Genomic DNA, 15,156 nt, shown 5'->3' with positions numbered 1-15,156 from the left:
ACAGACAATCACATCCAAGTTCAACTATCAAATTCTTAAAATGATTCTTCAAATGTTATATAAAAGTATGTCCTGTTTGCTTATTTTATACAGCATTCAATCCCAGCACTAAAATCCCTTTCCAGATAATTAATTCTCAGGAGAGAATTGATAGTGTCGAGAGCTTGACACAAGATCTGCCAGGCAAACATAACCGATGATCTATCGTTTTATCATGTTTAAAACCCGGGGAGCTGGTTGCTGTCGTTAAGACATAACAACCCTTCAATAGATGTCCCCACAACACAGACACACTAAGTTACACACCCAACAAATATGTGCCTAAAAGATGTATTTCGGCAATTGATTCCCATTTCTGTCACGTAAAGTATTTCAAATTGAAACAAAAACAATCACCCAAGTTGAATTATTTTTTGTTCTTTTTCCACACAATGAAGATGTTTGCATTTTTTTCCCCATAAGCAAAAGCAGTCCTTTTTTTCTCCAACCGCAAATGAGGTGCCCCCCCCAAAAAAAAACAACAAAAACAAACAAACAACAGCCACCTAGTTCAATATAAAAAGAAAAAAGAAGAACAGTGTCATCGGCAACTAACTGACTGTTGACCAATTTTCAATGTTGTTTTTGAAACAACTACCAGTAAAAGTTAAAAGTAATTATTGTTATCCCTCGCGCTTGAAAGATTATTTATAATTTATGTGAGTAAAAGATGCATTTAGGCAACTGATTCCTATTTCAGTCACATAAATTATTTAGACTTAAAAAGAAAACATTCATTCAAGTTGGATTATATTTCATTCTTTTTCCACACAATAAAAGGTGTTCACTGTTTTCAGATAAGCAGCAGCAACCTTTTCATTTTGTTCCAACCACAAAATCACATGCAAATCGGGTGGCATCAAAAAGACATCTATTGAGCTAAAAATCAGTCTTTTATTCTGCCACCTCATACTCCCAACAGTGCTTAAATTTTCATAGTTGTATTATTCTTGTATCTGAAGAGCTTCAAGTTCATGCATCACTGCTTTCTTACAGCAGGCACATGCCAACCGTGGACGCTTATTTCTATGCCTCTCCACACAGTTTCCCTCCCACCAAATATTTTGATCTCTGGTGGCCCCAAAGAAATGAATATTAACAGTATTATTTAAAAATCATTTTTTTTTTTTTTTTTACTGTAACCAGATCGGAGTGGGTCTCACAAACTCCGATGTAAAGTATATAAATGCATCTCATGAAATTTCTGACTTTTTGGCCAGGCACAGGTACACTCAACATTCCTTTACAGATGTGCCATATGTTGAGACCCTACATCAGTAAGTAGAGATTATGTTAACTAGTATGTATTTTGGCAAGGATTACATAGAATACATATCAAGATAACCTAACAGAAACAGATCCAGTTCAGCTAGCATGATTGAGGCAAGGGTTCAAAAGTCAGCTCTCCAGCTAGAAATGCAAATATCAAATGATATTAGACACAAAAGTGCTATCACATGTTTGACGGACAGAGCAGAGTTTCTGAGAGTTTGAGTTAGGAAGCGGACAGACAAGACGTACCTGAAAGACTCCAAAGAGAAAACTAAATAAATTCTTTAAAACCTCAACAAGGTTTTAAATGTGCTTCCATGCACAAGTAGATTCGTCTTGAGTTATGTAAAAAAAGAGTCAACAGCCACAAGAGAACCATAGCCCACACATAGAAAAGTGACAATAAAAACACTAGTAAACAAGAATGTATTTAAAAAGACTGTCTTTGCCCTATTGTTATTTTCACAGCAAGTGCTCGTTTGAGTTTCAATCTATGGTTTCCCCCTTGCTAAACTTTTAAAAAAAAAACACTCGACTAGCTACAACCAATATCAACACTACCCCCTACTCGTTATCTGTACCCAAATCTAAATTCGATGAACAAAACTTCTTTCCTGTTTCACTGTCCTGTTTTCCAGCTGACTACAATATGGTCGTCTTCAAGTCTGATGTAAACAAGTTCTTGTTGAGCTGTTCCTTTAAATAATCTAATTATACCCAATATCAACCACAACTGATCACTGCACTGTTGTTCCAGTAACCAATGTAGAATTATTAACCCTTATCTTCGAGTGTCCTTCAGGCCTAAGTGGTAACATACATTTTATACAAAAAAAAACAAAAAAAAAACTGTTGGCTTCTTGATTGCTCAATGGCAAACCCCCACAAGTGCAGCCGTTATGCGTCTGTTGAAAACGTGTGTGGATTGTTCGTTAACTGTTTGTTTAAGTTGAAATGTTACTTATGGATTAATTTTCAGTTATCTTTAAAATGCAATCACATTTTAGATACTAGTATCCTGACCTAAAATGCACAAAGCATTGATGCCATTATTTTTGTTTCTTATGTTCTGCAAAACCAAAAATAAACAAGTGAAACAGGCATGGTCCAGTGAACGAGGCATAAAAAAATGACTAAGTTCAGCATTTACCCCCCCCCCCATTTAGCTTCAAAAGTCCCAAGGGAAAATCAAATAATGGTGAAAATGAACTACAGTGCAGTTTTAGGCCTTAACATATGTAAATTTGTGTTCTGCACCATGCAAAAAAAAAAAAAAAAAAAGAAATAACTAAGTCCACCATTTGTCCCCCCCCCGCCCCTCATTTAGCCTCCAAAGTCCCCAAGGCCTTAACATATTTAAATTTGAGTTCAGCACCATGCAAAACTTCTAAATAAACATACACAGGAAATTTTGGACAAATATAGTAAAATAGTTCCAAAAATGGAGTGTTTTTATTAGCCCTAAAAGAGTCCCTTGGGCACACCCAAGAGTTATCACGAAGTATAGACAATCAAAATTATATAGAAATCAGTTACAACTTTTCAAAGAGTTTTATAAAAATTAAAAGCATCAATTTTTTTTTTTTTTAATAAGCACAAAACTGTCAATTTTAGCCATTTTAACCTGAAAAGCATCCCTGGGGGGGGGGGGACAACCGGAGTTTTACCAGAAAATCTGTTCTGTTACTTTTTTACTCATATCATGTTTAATGTTTGCGCAAAATTTCAAAAAAAATTCCAAGGCGTAGTTATTGAGAAAAGTGCAGACGGACGAATGGACAGGGGTGAATTTACAGGTCCACCCTCCTCATGTCGGGGAACCAAAAAAAATCTTCCTCTATGAAACAACCACACCAAATAATGAATAAATATTTGAATAAAGATATAAAGAACTTGAAGAATAAAAACTTATGCCAAAATGGCTGAATTCTGCATTAAATAACCTAATAAAAGGGTTCATCTGCTGTAAAATAACACAACCAAACCAAACTCCATGAATAAATACTTGAAGATATAAAGAACTTGAAGAATAAAACCTTACCAAAATGACTGGATTTGGCACTAAATCAGAAAAGGGTCGATATGCCGTAAACTAAAACAATAAAATTTTAACTGATAAAATAACTTTAAATTATAAATCCATGAAAGAAAGAAATCCGTTCAAATAAAAATTTGGAAATGCTTCTGATTAAACAAACAGTACCACAAAATGTTTTTGCTTATATGGCCACACTTGGAAAGTCAGATTTTAATTAAAAAAAAAAAAAAAAAAAAAAAACGGGGGCGAAGAGGACGGGGAGGAGTAAGAAGGAGGAGGAGTATGGACAAAACTGCTTATGTCAGCTCTTTGTTTGTTTGGGACACAAGAGTGACACACCCACCCAACAAAGGAAATTTATTTATATATATATATATAATTATATATTATAATCTCATTTTTTTTTCTTTTTCGTTGCTAAAAAAACCAGCTTTAATCGTGGATGTAAAATTCTTCAGACATTTTTTTTCCTTTCAATTGCAAAGTGGAAGAATTTCCGCCAAGTATATTTTGGGATCAAAATTAAGATTAAATAATTGAAATTAAGATTAAATGAGATAAATGTGCTACAAATATGGTGTCCATCTCTGTCTTGAGATGCAATTTTGTTTTCTTGTAGGGAGGTGTCGATGTCCCCCTACACACAGCACCTGCTATGGCATTTCAAAATGGTCACCCATCTAACACAAAATTTTCAAAACATAACGATTGATATGATAGGCTAACAAGATGAGGCAGGAATTCAGCTAGTATAAAAAGAAAATGCTTCTATATTTAGAATGTAAGAAAAGTTGTCTTCTGTAAAAGAACGAATTTGTTCACTCAAATTCCAATTCATAATGAGCAGTTCATATTCAGCCAAAAAGAAAAACACACCAAAAACAAATTCAATCTAAAGCCGAGGATCTGAGTTCTAGCTCTTCTATTTATATTTACATTGTGGCTTTTTATTTCTTATGGTTTTCAGAATTCTTTTCTAGTGTTATTTTTACTGCAACAATTTACAAATATATAAATAATAAAAAACAAAAAAACTTGCATAACTGGAGAAAAAGAACTCTTAGAAAACAATTGCAATTGAATCTTGAAAAAATATTTCCCTTCCAGATACGAGACCTATTAGAAAATAGGTATTTTTATTTATGTCCATAAATAAACTGGCCGATGATTTTCAAGTAGGTGACTGGCTGGCTGGGTTGTCTATCATAAATTATATATATATATATATATGTATATATATATATATATATATATATATATATATATATATATATACATACACACACAAGACCATCAGAATCATACGGTATTAAGAGACATTTAATAAAAAAAAAAAAAATTTTTTAAACCAAAAAATGGGTTTAAAATTTTGTAACTTTGTAACCCGTGTATCACAGGAAGTAATAGAAATCCTCATTTAGGGGTTTGTCTAGATATGAAGGGCAACATAACCCAACATCTAATTAATTTTTTAGGCATTGTCCCAATAATTAGTCCCTTACGTCCAAGTGGTGACATGCCTTGATTGGGTAAAAATGAGTAAAAATTAAAATGAAAAAAAAAAAAAAAAAAGAAGCGTATCTCAGCGTTCTATATAGATGTTTGTTTGGAGTTTATTTTAAAATGAAGTGTCACATCTAAACTATCACATCATGTCATGTTCATTTCAACAATTATGATAATTGTGATATAATGATGGCTATTATCGTTAGAACGGTAACAATGAAATGTGCTATTATTGCTTGTAAACATAGTAATAAAGTTTGATGAAGTTAATGAAACAAGCAGTTTTACTGCGTTTACATTGATTCTGAGTCATTCTGCGCTGATGTTGGTGCATACTGACACATAATCCATGAATTTTTTTGTGATCATCAGCATCATCACGTCAGATTATTCACTGATAGCCACAGTTGCCTGTAACGTCAGGTTTGTTTCCAGGTCTTGAGAAAGAGCTTTTTGTTCATCTGGGACACCACAGAGATAAGATGTATGTGCTGAGGGTACAGGGGTAAGTAGAGCCTCAACATTAGACAGCAGTGGGATGTAGAGACAGATTTTGACCGTGTTGTCAGATGCATACTGTACCTCTGATCCACGTTGCATGTCAGGGAGAGTTTGAGGAACTCCAAGGTATACAGAACTCATTTTCTCTACATGTGGTGCTTCATACCGTATGATTCTGGGGGTCTTACATATTAGAGCAGAATGAGCAGAGGTTAGGTTCAGCTGGATTTCTGAAACACAGACGAGCCCTTGGGTACTAAGCTGATGCACTCTTTGCGTTGGAATTTACAAGTCTTTATTGGCAAGCCTGTTGTCCAGCGAGAAGTGACTGTCGTTTGGTAGAGATACTAAATATGATTGCAATTTAACAAAATAAAACTTTGTTATTCGTTTAAAACTGTAATTGTGATTTTGTTTGGGTGGAGAATTTGCAGTACTGACCAAGACTACATGCTTGATAATCAGGCCACAAATGAAATCCAGCTTTAAATTTGGATGAAGACAATGACCATATGATCACAGCCTGTGCAGTGAAAGCACACCAATACATGTTTCCAATACAGCAATAAATATATCATGGTCATGGTTGCGGCATTCACCCTGGGTTGGTGGTGGGCCGGCTTTTTCCAACAAGTTCACCATCTCCAGAACACTTGCTAACCAAGCATGGCGATTCAAGGCTGCTTCCATTATGAGTAAAAGCCATCCGTGGTTCCAATGATGGACCCTGTAAAAGGGGGGGCGGCAGAATCAGTTCAGCATCCTGCTTCACTATCCTAAGCCAAGCTTTGAGTTGACCACCGTGACATTTCTTCCAGCCTGATGGTGGAGCTGGATCTATGATGTAATGTTGCAAAAAAAAAAAAAAAAAAAAAAAAAATCCGGATCTGCTTTTTTTTTCTTTTTTAACAAAACTTTATTACACTTTACTTTCCCACCTTAAAAAAAAAAGTCTCACCGTCACATATCCATCTAGCCTAGCTTGCATTTCTCTCCTCCGACCACATGCAGGCCACAGCCAGCCCATTCTCGTCCTCAACTTTACACGTCCATTTTCTTCGACAAGCACCTTTCTTCGGACCACATGGTGCATTTTTTTCTCCTTTTTATTGTTTTCTTCTCGCGCACACTTCCTAATTTGCATATACATGTTTTTCGGCTGCTGCTGCTAATCTCTTCACAAGTCAGCCATCCTTTGCTGCTGCTGATATTTTCCCACACACTCATATGCACTATGTTACAATTGAACTCACGGGCAAAGTCATCTATGGGTCGTCGAAGGCTGTAGCTAAACTAGCAAAGGTGTCTGGTAAGGAGAGATTTTTGGAAGGAGTGCGAATTGTACTGTTGGGGACAAATTATTGCCAGCAGATATGGAGGATGTGATGAAGACAATGATGGTCAAATATCTCCAGTTTGCATAGGTCACTAGCCCGCATAGGCCAAGTCTTGCAACCATACAAGAGAAATATAATCAGGACCAGAGTTTAATTTTGTATGGTCACCTTCGTCAACTGTTGTAATTTGTTACCAGATTTTACTTTGCAGCCATGGGGTTTAATCTTTACAGGTACTCTACATATTTAAATTAAATTAACAAATATTCTTGCTTCTAAAGAATATGTACTAATTTTTGTGTGCAAAACATTTCGATAGAAATTTAAGAAGCTTTTCACTTTTTACAATTTGCATAATGTAGATTGATTGCTACTAGAATAAATCTAGGCCACCTTTATTTTATGTTGCTATTTTTCCCTTGAATTAATAACTCCACCGCCACCGCCACCATAAAAATGCACCTGTGATATTGATCTCTAATCTCTTTCTTTTTCTAGGTTAATTCAGGTTCAGGTCTAAATTAATACAATGGCATCCATATTTCAATATCAAGAAAAATGAAAACAGAAAAAAAAAATATTTAAAGTATGACTGTAAAGGACTATTTTGCTGTAATGAAACCAAATGTGAATTATGGGGGGGTGGGGTCATGGTGCTTCTACAGTATTTGAACTGAACTAAACTGACTTTTGTGGAAAAAAACCTAAAACTTAGTTTAGGATTATAAAAAAATAAAATAAAACAGTCTGGTTCAAATTCTGTAGAAGTAATCACTTAAACCAATCATTAAACTTAAGTTGATGTCAAAGTATTGCCATCTATAACTTAGGGTTAGTGGTTGAGGTAGGGCACAATTTGGGCAAATGCTATGTTCAGTTTCATGACGGCAGTTTAGAGTAACCCCCCCTCCAAAAAAAAACAAAAAAACATAGCCCTTTCTTATAAGAATGGAATCAATTCATCTCATTGAATCTTCTTCTATATATATAAAAGCCAAACGTCTGTGTGTATGTATGTATGTTTGTTTGTAACGCTAAAACTTTTGAAAGACGGAACCAAACTTGACAAATTTGGTATCATATCGAAGCCCCATCACCCGGATGACAAATATCGAAATTTCACGTCAAACGGACCACTAGAAGTTGGTCAACTGATCAGTTATCTTCGAGGGGGGGCCCCAAAAAACCTGTCATTAACGCTAAAACTTGAGATGAAAGATTCCTCTCCCCTAAGAATAAAACATATGTTCAATATCTGCTTTTGTTTTTTCATTGTTTATACGGTCCCGAGCAACGCCGGGTAGCCCTGCTAGTCTTCTATATATATAAAAGGCAAAAATCGGTGTGTATGTATGTATGTATGTATGTATGTTTGTTTGTAACGCTAAAACTTTTGAAAGACGGAACCAGAGTTGACAAATTTGGTATCATATTGCACCTTGATCACCCGGATGACAAATATCGAAATTTCACGTCAAACGGACCAGTAGAAAGGGGTCAACTGATCGTTTTTCTCCTAGGGGGGCCCCCCAAAAAACCTGTCATTTTACCGTTATTCAATACGTGTCACGTGACGTGACGTCAGCTCAAACTTTTGACAGACACAACCAAAGTTGACAAATTATGTATCATATTGAACCTTGATCACCCGCATGACAAATATCGAAATTCCACACCAAACGGACCATTAAAAGGGGGTGAACTGATCATTTCTCTCCTAGGGGGGCCCCCCAAAAAACCTGTCATTTTAATGTTAATATTACATAATCCAAAAACGCTTAGTCATGTCACGTGACGAGACGTCAACATCCAGTAATGGCGAACAAATGTAAACAAACACTTTGTTTTACCGATACTTTTGTAATTTCTCTTCTGCTTTGTTCTAGAGATTATTAAACTCCATGACAATGTCTCCAGCGTATTTAACTGGTTAAAAATAGTATTTATACAAGAGTTTTAACGAAAAATATCAGGAAAAAATGTACAGGAATAAAAAAAAATTCAGCTTTCAAAATATTCGTCGATAAAAAAACCGATCTTTATATTTACGCTAGCCATTTTGTATATTACCACGTGACCTGCTATCTCTTAAACTGGAGGGGGGGGGGATCCACTTGAATCCAACAAAACCAGTAATTTTTTTTTTCTATTATATATACATCATTTTCTATAAAATTAAGTGTAGACTTTATAATTAAAACAAAAAATGTTATTCATACTAAAAAAAAAAAAACGCTTAGTCATGTCACGTGACGTGACGTCAACATCCACTAATGGCGAACAATTGTACCTATTTACTATGCCTCCCCACGGGACAGAGTTAGACACCAGGGTCGTTTTTTAACGTGGAGAAAAGGTACAAAAATAAAAATTGTCTCAGTCGTGGAGGATTTCTCCTCCACCGAAAGAGAACAAGAAATAGAAGTGCAGCATCTGAAGAACAGATACTACACTTTGATCTTGACCAAAAGGCCAAGAATGCGAACAATTGTAAATAACAACTTTTTTCACAAAACCAACACCGTCTTTCTTTTTTTTCTCTCTCTTTCTCTCTCTCTCTCACCCACTTACTCTTCCCTCTCTCTCACCCTCTTTCTCTTGACGTCACACCACTGTTAAACTGTGGGGGGGGGGAACACATTCCCAGGCATTATCTCCTATAGATGCACATTTTATTAGAAATTCAGCTTTCAAAATATTAGACGATAATAAAAATATAAAACCAACACCCTCTTTCTCTTTTCTCTCTCTCTCACCAACTTACTCTTCTCTCTCTCTCACCCTCTTTCTCTTGACCTCCTACTACTGTTAAACTGTGTGTGTGCGTGGGGGGGGGGAAGAGGCAGCTTGAAAACCAACAAAAACAGTGCACAGTTTCCCAAGCATTTGGGGTGGGAAGGGGGGGAAGAAGCCGAGTGCACAGTTTCGTGTGAGAGAGAGAGAACAATTCTCAACCTATATACTCAACAAATTTTTTATCTACAGATTTGAAAGTTTGTATATAGGGTATTCAGACATATGGAAATATATCTAGCATAATCTATCTATTATATCTATAAAAGTGAAAATGTGTGTGTGTGTGAGGTAGCCAGAGAGAGAGAGAGAGAGAGAGAGAGACAACAATTCTCAACCTATATATTCAATACATTTTTTATCTACAGATTTGAAAATTTGTATATAGGGTATTCAGACATATGGAAATATATCTAGCATAATCTATCTATTATATCTATAAAAGTGAAAATGTGTGTGTGTGTGTGTGTGTGTGTGTGCGCGTAAGAGAGAGAGAGAACAATTCTCAACCTATATACTCAACGTATTTTTATCTACGGATTTTAAACTTTGTATATAGGGTATTCAGACATATAGAAATATATCTAGCATAATCTATACATTATATCTATAAAAGTGAGAATGTGAGTGTGTGAGAGAGAGAGAACAATTCTCAACCTATATATTCAACAAATTTTTTACCTACAGATTTGAAAATTTGTATATTGGGTATTCAGACATATGGAAATATATCTAGCATAATCGATCTATTATATCTATAAAAGTCAGAATGTTTGCGTGTGGTTGTGTGTGTAAGGTTGCGAGAGAGAGAGAGAGAACAATTCTCAACCTATCTATTCAATAAATTTGTTATCTACAGATTTGACCATTTGTATATAGGGTATTCAGACATATGGAAATATATCCAGCATAATCTATCTATTATATCCATAAAAGTGAGAATGTGTGCGTGAGAGAGAGAGAGAGAGAGAGAGTAAGTACAATTCTCACCCTATATATTCAACAAATTTTTTATCTACTGATTAGAAAATTTGTATATAGGGTATTCAGACATATGGAAATATATCTAGCATAATCTATCTATTATATCTAGAAAAGTGAGAATGTGTGTGAAAGAGAGAGAGAGAAGAGAGAGAGAGAGAACAATTCTCAACCTATATATTCAACTAATTTTTATGTACAGATCTGAAAATTTGTATACAGGGTATTCAGACATATGGAAATATATCTAGCATAATCTATTATATCTATAAAAGGTAGAATGTGTGTGTGTGTGTGTGTGTGAGTGAGTGAGTGAGTGAGAGAGAGAGAGAGAACAATTCTCAACCTATATACTCAACAAATTTTGTATCTACAGATTTGATAATTTGTATATAGGGTATTCAGACATAAGGAAATATATCTAGCATAATCTATCTATTATATCTATAAAAGTGAGAATGTGTGTGAAAGAGAGAGAGAGAGAGAACAATTCTAAACCTATATATTCAACAAATTCTATCTTTACAGATTTGAAAATTTGTATATAGGGTATTCAGACATTTGGAAATATATCTAGCATAATCTATTATATCTATAAAAGTGAGAATGTGTGTGTGAGAGAGAGAGAAAGAACAATTCTCAACCTATATACTCAACAAATTTTTTATCTACAGATTTAAAAATTTGTATATAGGGTATTCAGACATATAGAAATATATCTAGCATAACCTATCTATTATATCTATAAAATGACCATGTGTGTGTGTGTGAGAGAGAGAGAGAGAGTCAGAGAGAGAGAGAGAACAATTTTCAGCGTGTGTGTGTGTGAGAAAGAGAGAGAGAGAAAGAGAGGAAGGAAAATTCTCACCCTATATATTCAACAAATTTTTTATCTACATATTAGAAAATTTGGATATAGGGTATTCAGACGTATGGAAATATATCTAGCATAATCTATCTATTATATCTATAAAAGTGAGAATGTGTGTGTGAGAGAGAGAGAAAGAGAGAGAGAGAGAACAATTCTCAACCTATATATTCAACTAATTTTTTATCTACAGATTTGAAAATGTGTATATTGGGTATTCAGACATATGTAAATATATCTGGCATAATCTATGTATTATATCTATAAAAGTGTGAATGTGAGTGATGGAAAGAGCAAAAAATTCTCAACCTATATAACCTATAAAAGTGAGAATATGTGTGTGAGAGAGAGAGAGAGAGAACAATTCTCAACCTATATATTCCACACATTTTTGGGCACAGATTTGGAAATTTGTATATAGGGTAGGCAGACATATAGAAATATATCTAGCATAATCTATCTATTATATCTATAAAAGTGAGAACTTGTGTGTGTGTGTGTGAGAGAGAGAGAGAGAGAACAATTCTTAACCTACATACTCAACAAATTTTTTACCTACAGTTTAGAAAATTTGTATATAGGGTATTCAGACATATGGAAATATATCTAGCATAATCTATCTATTATAACTACAAAAGTTAGAATGTGTGTGTGAGAGAGAGAGAGAGAACAATTCTAAACCTATATATTCAACAAATTTTTTATCTACAGATTTGAAACTTTGTATATAGGGTATTCAGACATATGGAAATATATCTAGCATAATCTATCTATTTTATCTATAAAAGTGAGAATGCGTGTGTGTGAGATAGCGAGAGAGAGAGAGAGAGAGAAAAAGAGAGAGATAAAAATTCTCAACCTATACATTCAACAAATTTTTTATCCACAGATTTGAACATTTGTATATAGGGTGTTCAGACATATAGAAATATATCTAGCATAATCTATCTATTATATGTATAAAAGTGAGAATGTGTGTGTGTGTGAGAGAGAGGACAATTCTCAACCTATGTATACAACAAATTTTTTATCTACAGATTTCAAAATTTGTATATTGGGCATTCAGACATATTTCAATATATCTGGCATAATCTGTCTATTATATCTATAAAAGTGAGAATGTGTGTGATAGAGAGAGAGAGAACAATTCTCAACCTATATACTCAACAAATTTTTTATCTACAGATTTGAAAATTTGTATATAGGGTATTCAGACATATGGAAATATATCTAGCATAATCTATTATATCTATAAAAGTGAGAATGTGTGTGTGTGTGAGAGAGAGAGAGAGAAGAATTCTCAACCCATATACTCAACAAATTCTTTATCTACAGATTTTAAAATTTGTATATAGAGTATTCATACAAATAGAAATATATCTAGGATAATCTTTCTATTATATCTATAAAAGTGAGAATGTGTGTGTGTGTGAGCGAGAGAGAGAGAGAGAGAGAGAGAGAGAGAGAGAACAGTTCTCAACCTATACATTCAACAAATTTTTATATATAGGGTATTCAGAAATATCGAAATATATCTAGCATAATCTATTATATCTTTAAAAGTTAGAATGTGTGTGTGTGAGAGATAGAGAGAACAATTCTCAACCTATGCACTCTACAAATTTTTTATCTACAAATTAGAAAATTTGTATATAGGGTATTCACACATATGGAAATATATCTAGCATAATCTATCTATTATATCTATAAAAGTTAGAATGTGTGTGTGTGAGGTAGCCAGAGAGAGAGAGAGAGAGTAAGAACAATTTTCAACCTATATATTCAACAAATATTTGATCTACAGATTAGAAAATTTGTATATAGGGTATTCAGACATATGGAAATATATCTAGCATAATCTATCTATTATATCTCTAAAATTGAGAATGTGTGTGTGAGAGAGAGAGAGAGAGAACAATTTTCAACCTATATACTCCACAAATTTTTTTATCTACAGATTTGAAAATTTGTATATAGGGTATTCAGACAAATGGAAATATATCTAGAGTAATCTATCTATTATATCTATAAAAGTGAGAATGCGTGTGTGTGTGAAAGAGAGCGACACAGAACAATTCTCAACCTATATATTCAACAAATTTTTTATGTACAGATCTGAAATATCACATTTGTATAGAAGTAGAAATCTTGATACCTACTCTGATACCTAATAAAAGAAAGGACACTCTTTAGGGCGGATTTTGATTATAACAAGTCACTAATTAGAAATTATAATAAACATTCTAATAATTTAAGAATTTTACCAAAATAAAATTGCATGGTAATCACCCAATTTCTGCCACAAAATTTTGATTGGCAGAACTCATAAACATAAAATATATATTTTCTAATTTCATCTTTTTTTTTTCTTTTTACATAATCTGGTTTGATGTTTTCCCAAATATTCAAATCACTATATTTTGCTGCTTAATATCAAATACAGCAACTGAGTTATTTTTATGCATCAAACAATTACATTTTCTCATTCATCCAAACTAATCACTGAACATCAATTTCATATTTTCTTCACTAAAATATTACTGTGCTTGATGTCATCAAGTGGAGCGGATCATTTTTTTTTCATTTGTTCACACATTTTTCCAATTTATATATATTTTAAAGATTCTTAGCCTATGTCATTGCATACCAATCTGTTTATTAAAAGTTAAGGTTCACTGTAAACACATATGTTACACCAAAATAAAAACGCTTCAGATAATGTCTTGATATTCAATTCAGTTTCTCACATGACATCTTATGAAGTTAGTAGAAATGTTACAGACTTTTGAATCTCAAACACTTTCAATACTGTGCACTGATATTTTCTTTTTTGCAATATAAGCACATTCATGATTTTTTTTACAAACGTTAAAATCTTTCACATTGTGTAGCAATATACTGAAACAATTATAAAAATATTTGTTTTTATTTTGAATGATGCAGGGCATCTGAAGAGAGATTTTTCTAACAAAATGAAAGTATAATTTTTAGCAATAGGTATCTAGGAAAAGGCCACTACATATGTTATAAGTTCCAAATTTCCACAACCTGGCAAATACTGGTACATGCTAGCAAATTTAGATTTGCAATTACAGAATATGATTCTAATTTTTTCCGTTGCTCTTTATTCTAACACTACACTAAGTTTACTGTGTTATTTCGCTACAGTTGATATTGTGTAGAACAATAAGAAAATCATAGTGAACAATGCATTCAACAAAATTTCACACACATTTCTAGATACCTATATCTAATAAGTTCAAAAGAAAGGACACACTTAGGGAGGTATTTTGGTGGTCAAGTCACTAAAAAGAGATTAGCTGGTTTCCCGGCATAGCCTAGGATATAATAAAGATTGACTGAAATACATGTTCTAGCTGGTTTCTAGGCGTTGCCAGGGATGTAATATAGACACATTATGTTGTATATTACCTGTTCTCTTCTCCCTAAGGTAAAACAATTTCATATACATGCTGTAAATTACCTATGCTAGGGATAAAACATGAACAATACCAGTCCTAGGGTAGATAAAACAAATAATACATAGAGATGAAAGATTCCTCTCCCCTAAGAATCAAACATATGTTCAATATCTGCTTTTGTTTTTTCATTGTTTATACGGTCCCGAGCAACGCCGGGTAGCCCTGCTAGTCTATATATATAAAAGCCAAACGTCTGTGTGTATGTATGTTTGTTTGTAACGCTAAAACTTTTGAAAGACGGAACCAAACTTGACAAATTTGGTATCATATCGAAGCCCCATCACCCGGATGACAAATATCGAAATTTAACGTCAAACGGACCACTAGAAGTTGGTCAAC

At 33.7% G+C, this 15,156-nt stretch overlaps 1 protein-coding gene and 1 pseudogene across 2 annotated transcripts in view; both read right to left on the bottom strand.

Annotated features, from left to right (window-relative positions):
* The window catches only part of LOC145259294 (protein Hook homolog 3-like), a 184,972-nt gene that overhangs the window by 156,916 nt on the left and 12,900 nt on the right, over positions 1-15,156 (bottom strand). The gene's annotated exons all lie outside the window — the stretch shown is intronic.
* LOC145259370 (U2 spliceosomal RNA) lies at positions 9,045-9,178 on the bottom strand (annotated as a pseudogene).

Source organism: Euprymna scolopes, chromosome 34, assembly GCF_053919585.1.
Source record: "Euprymna scolopes isolate OS-2025 chromosome 34, ASM5391958v1, whole genome shotgun sequence".
Lineage (NCBI taxonomy): Eukaryota > Metazoa > Mollusca > Cephalopoda > Sepiida > Sepiolidae > Euprymna > Euprymna scolopes.
The sequence above is the reverse complement of the archived record's forward strand: the minus strand, read 5'-3'. Positions and strand labels throughout refer to the sequence as shown.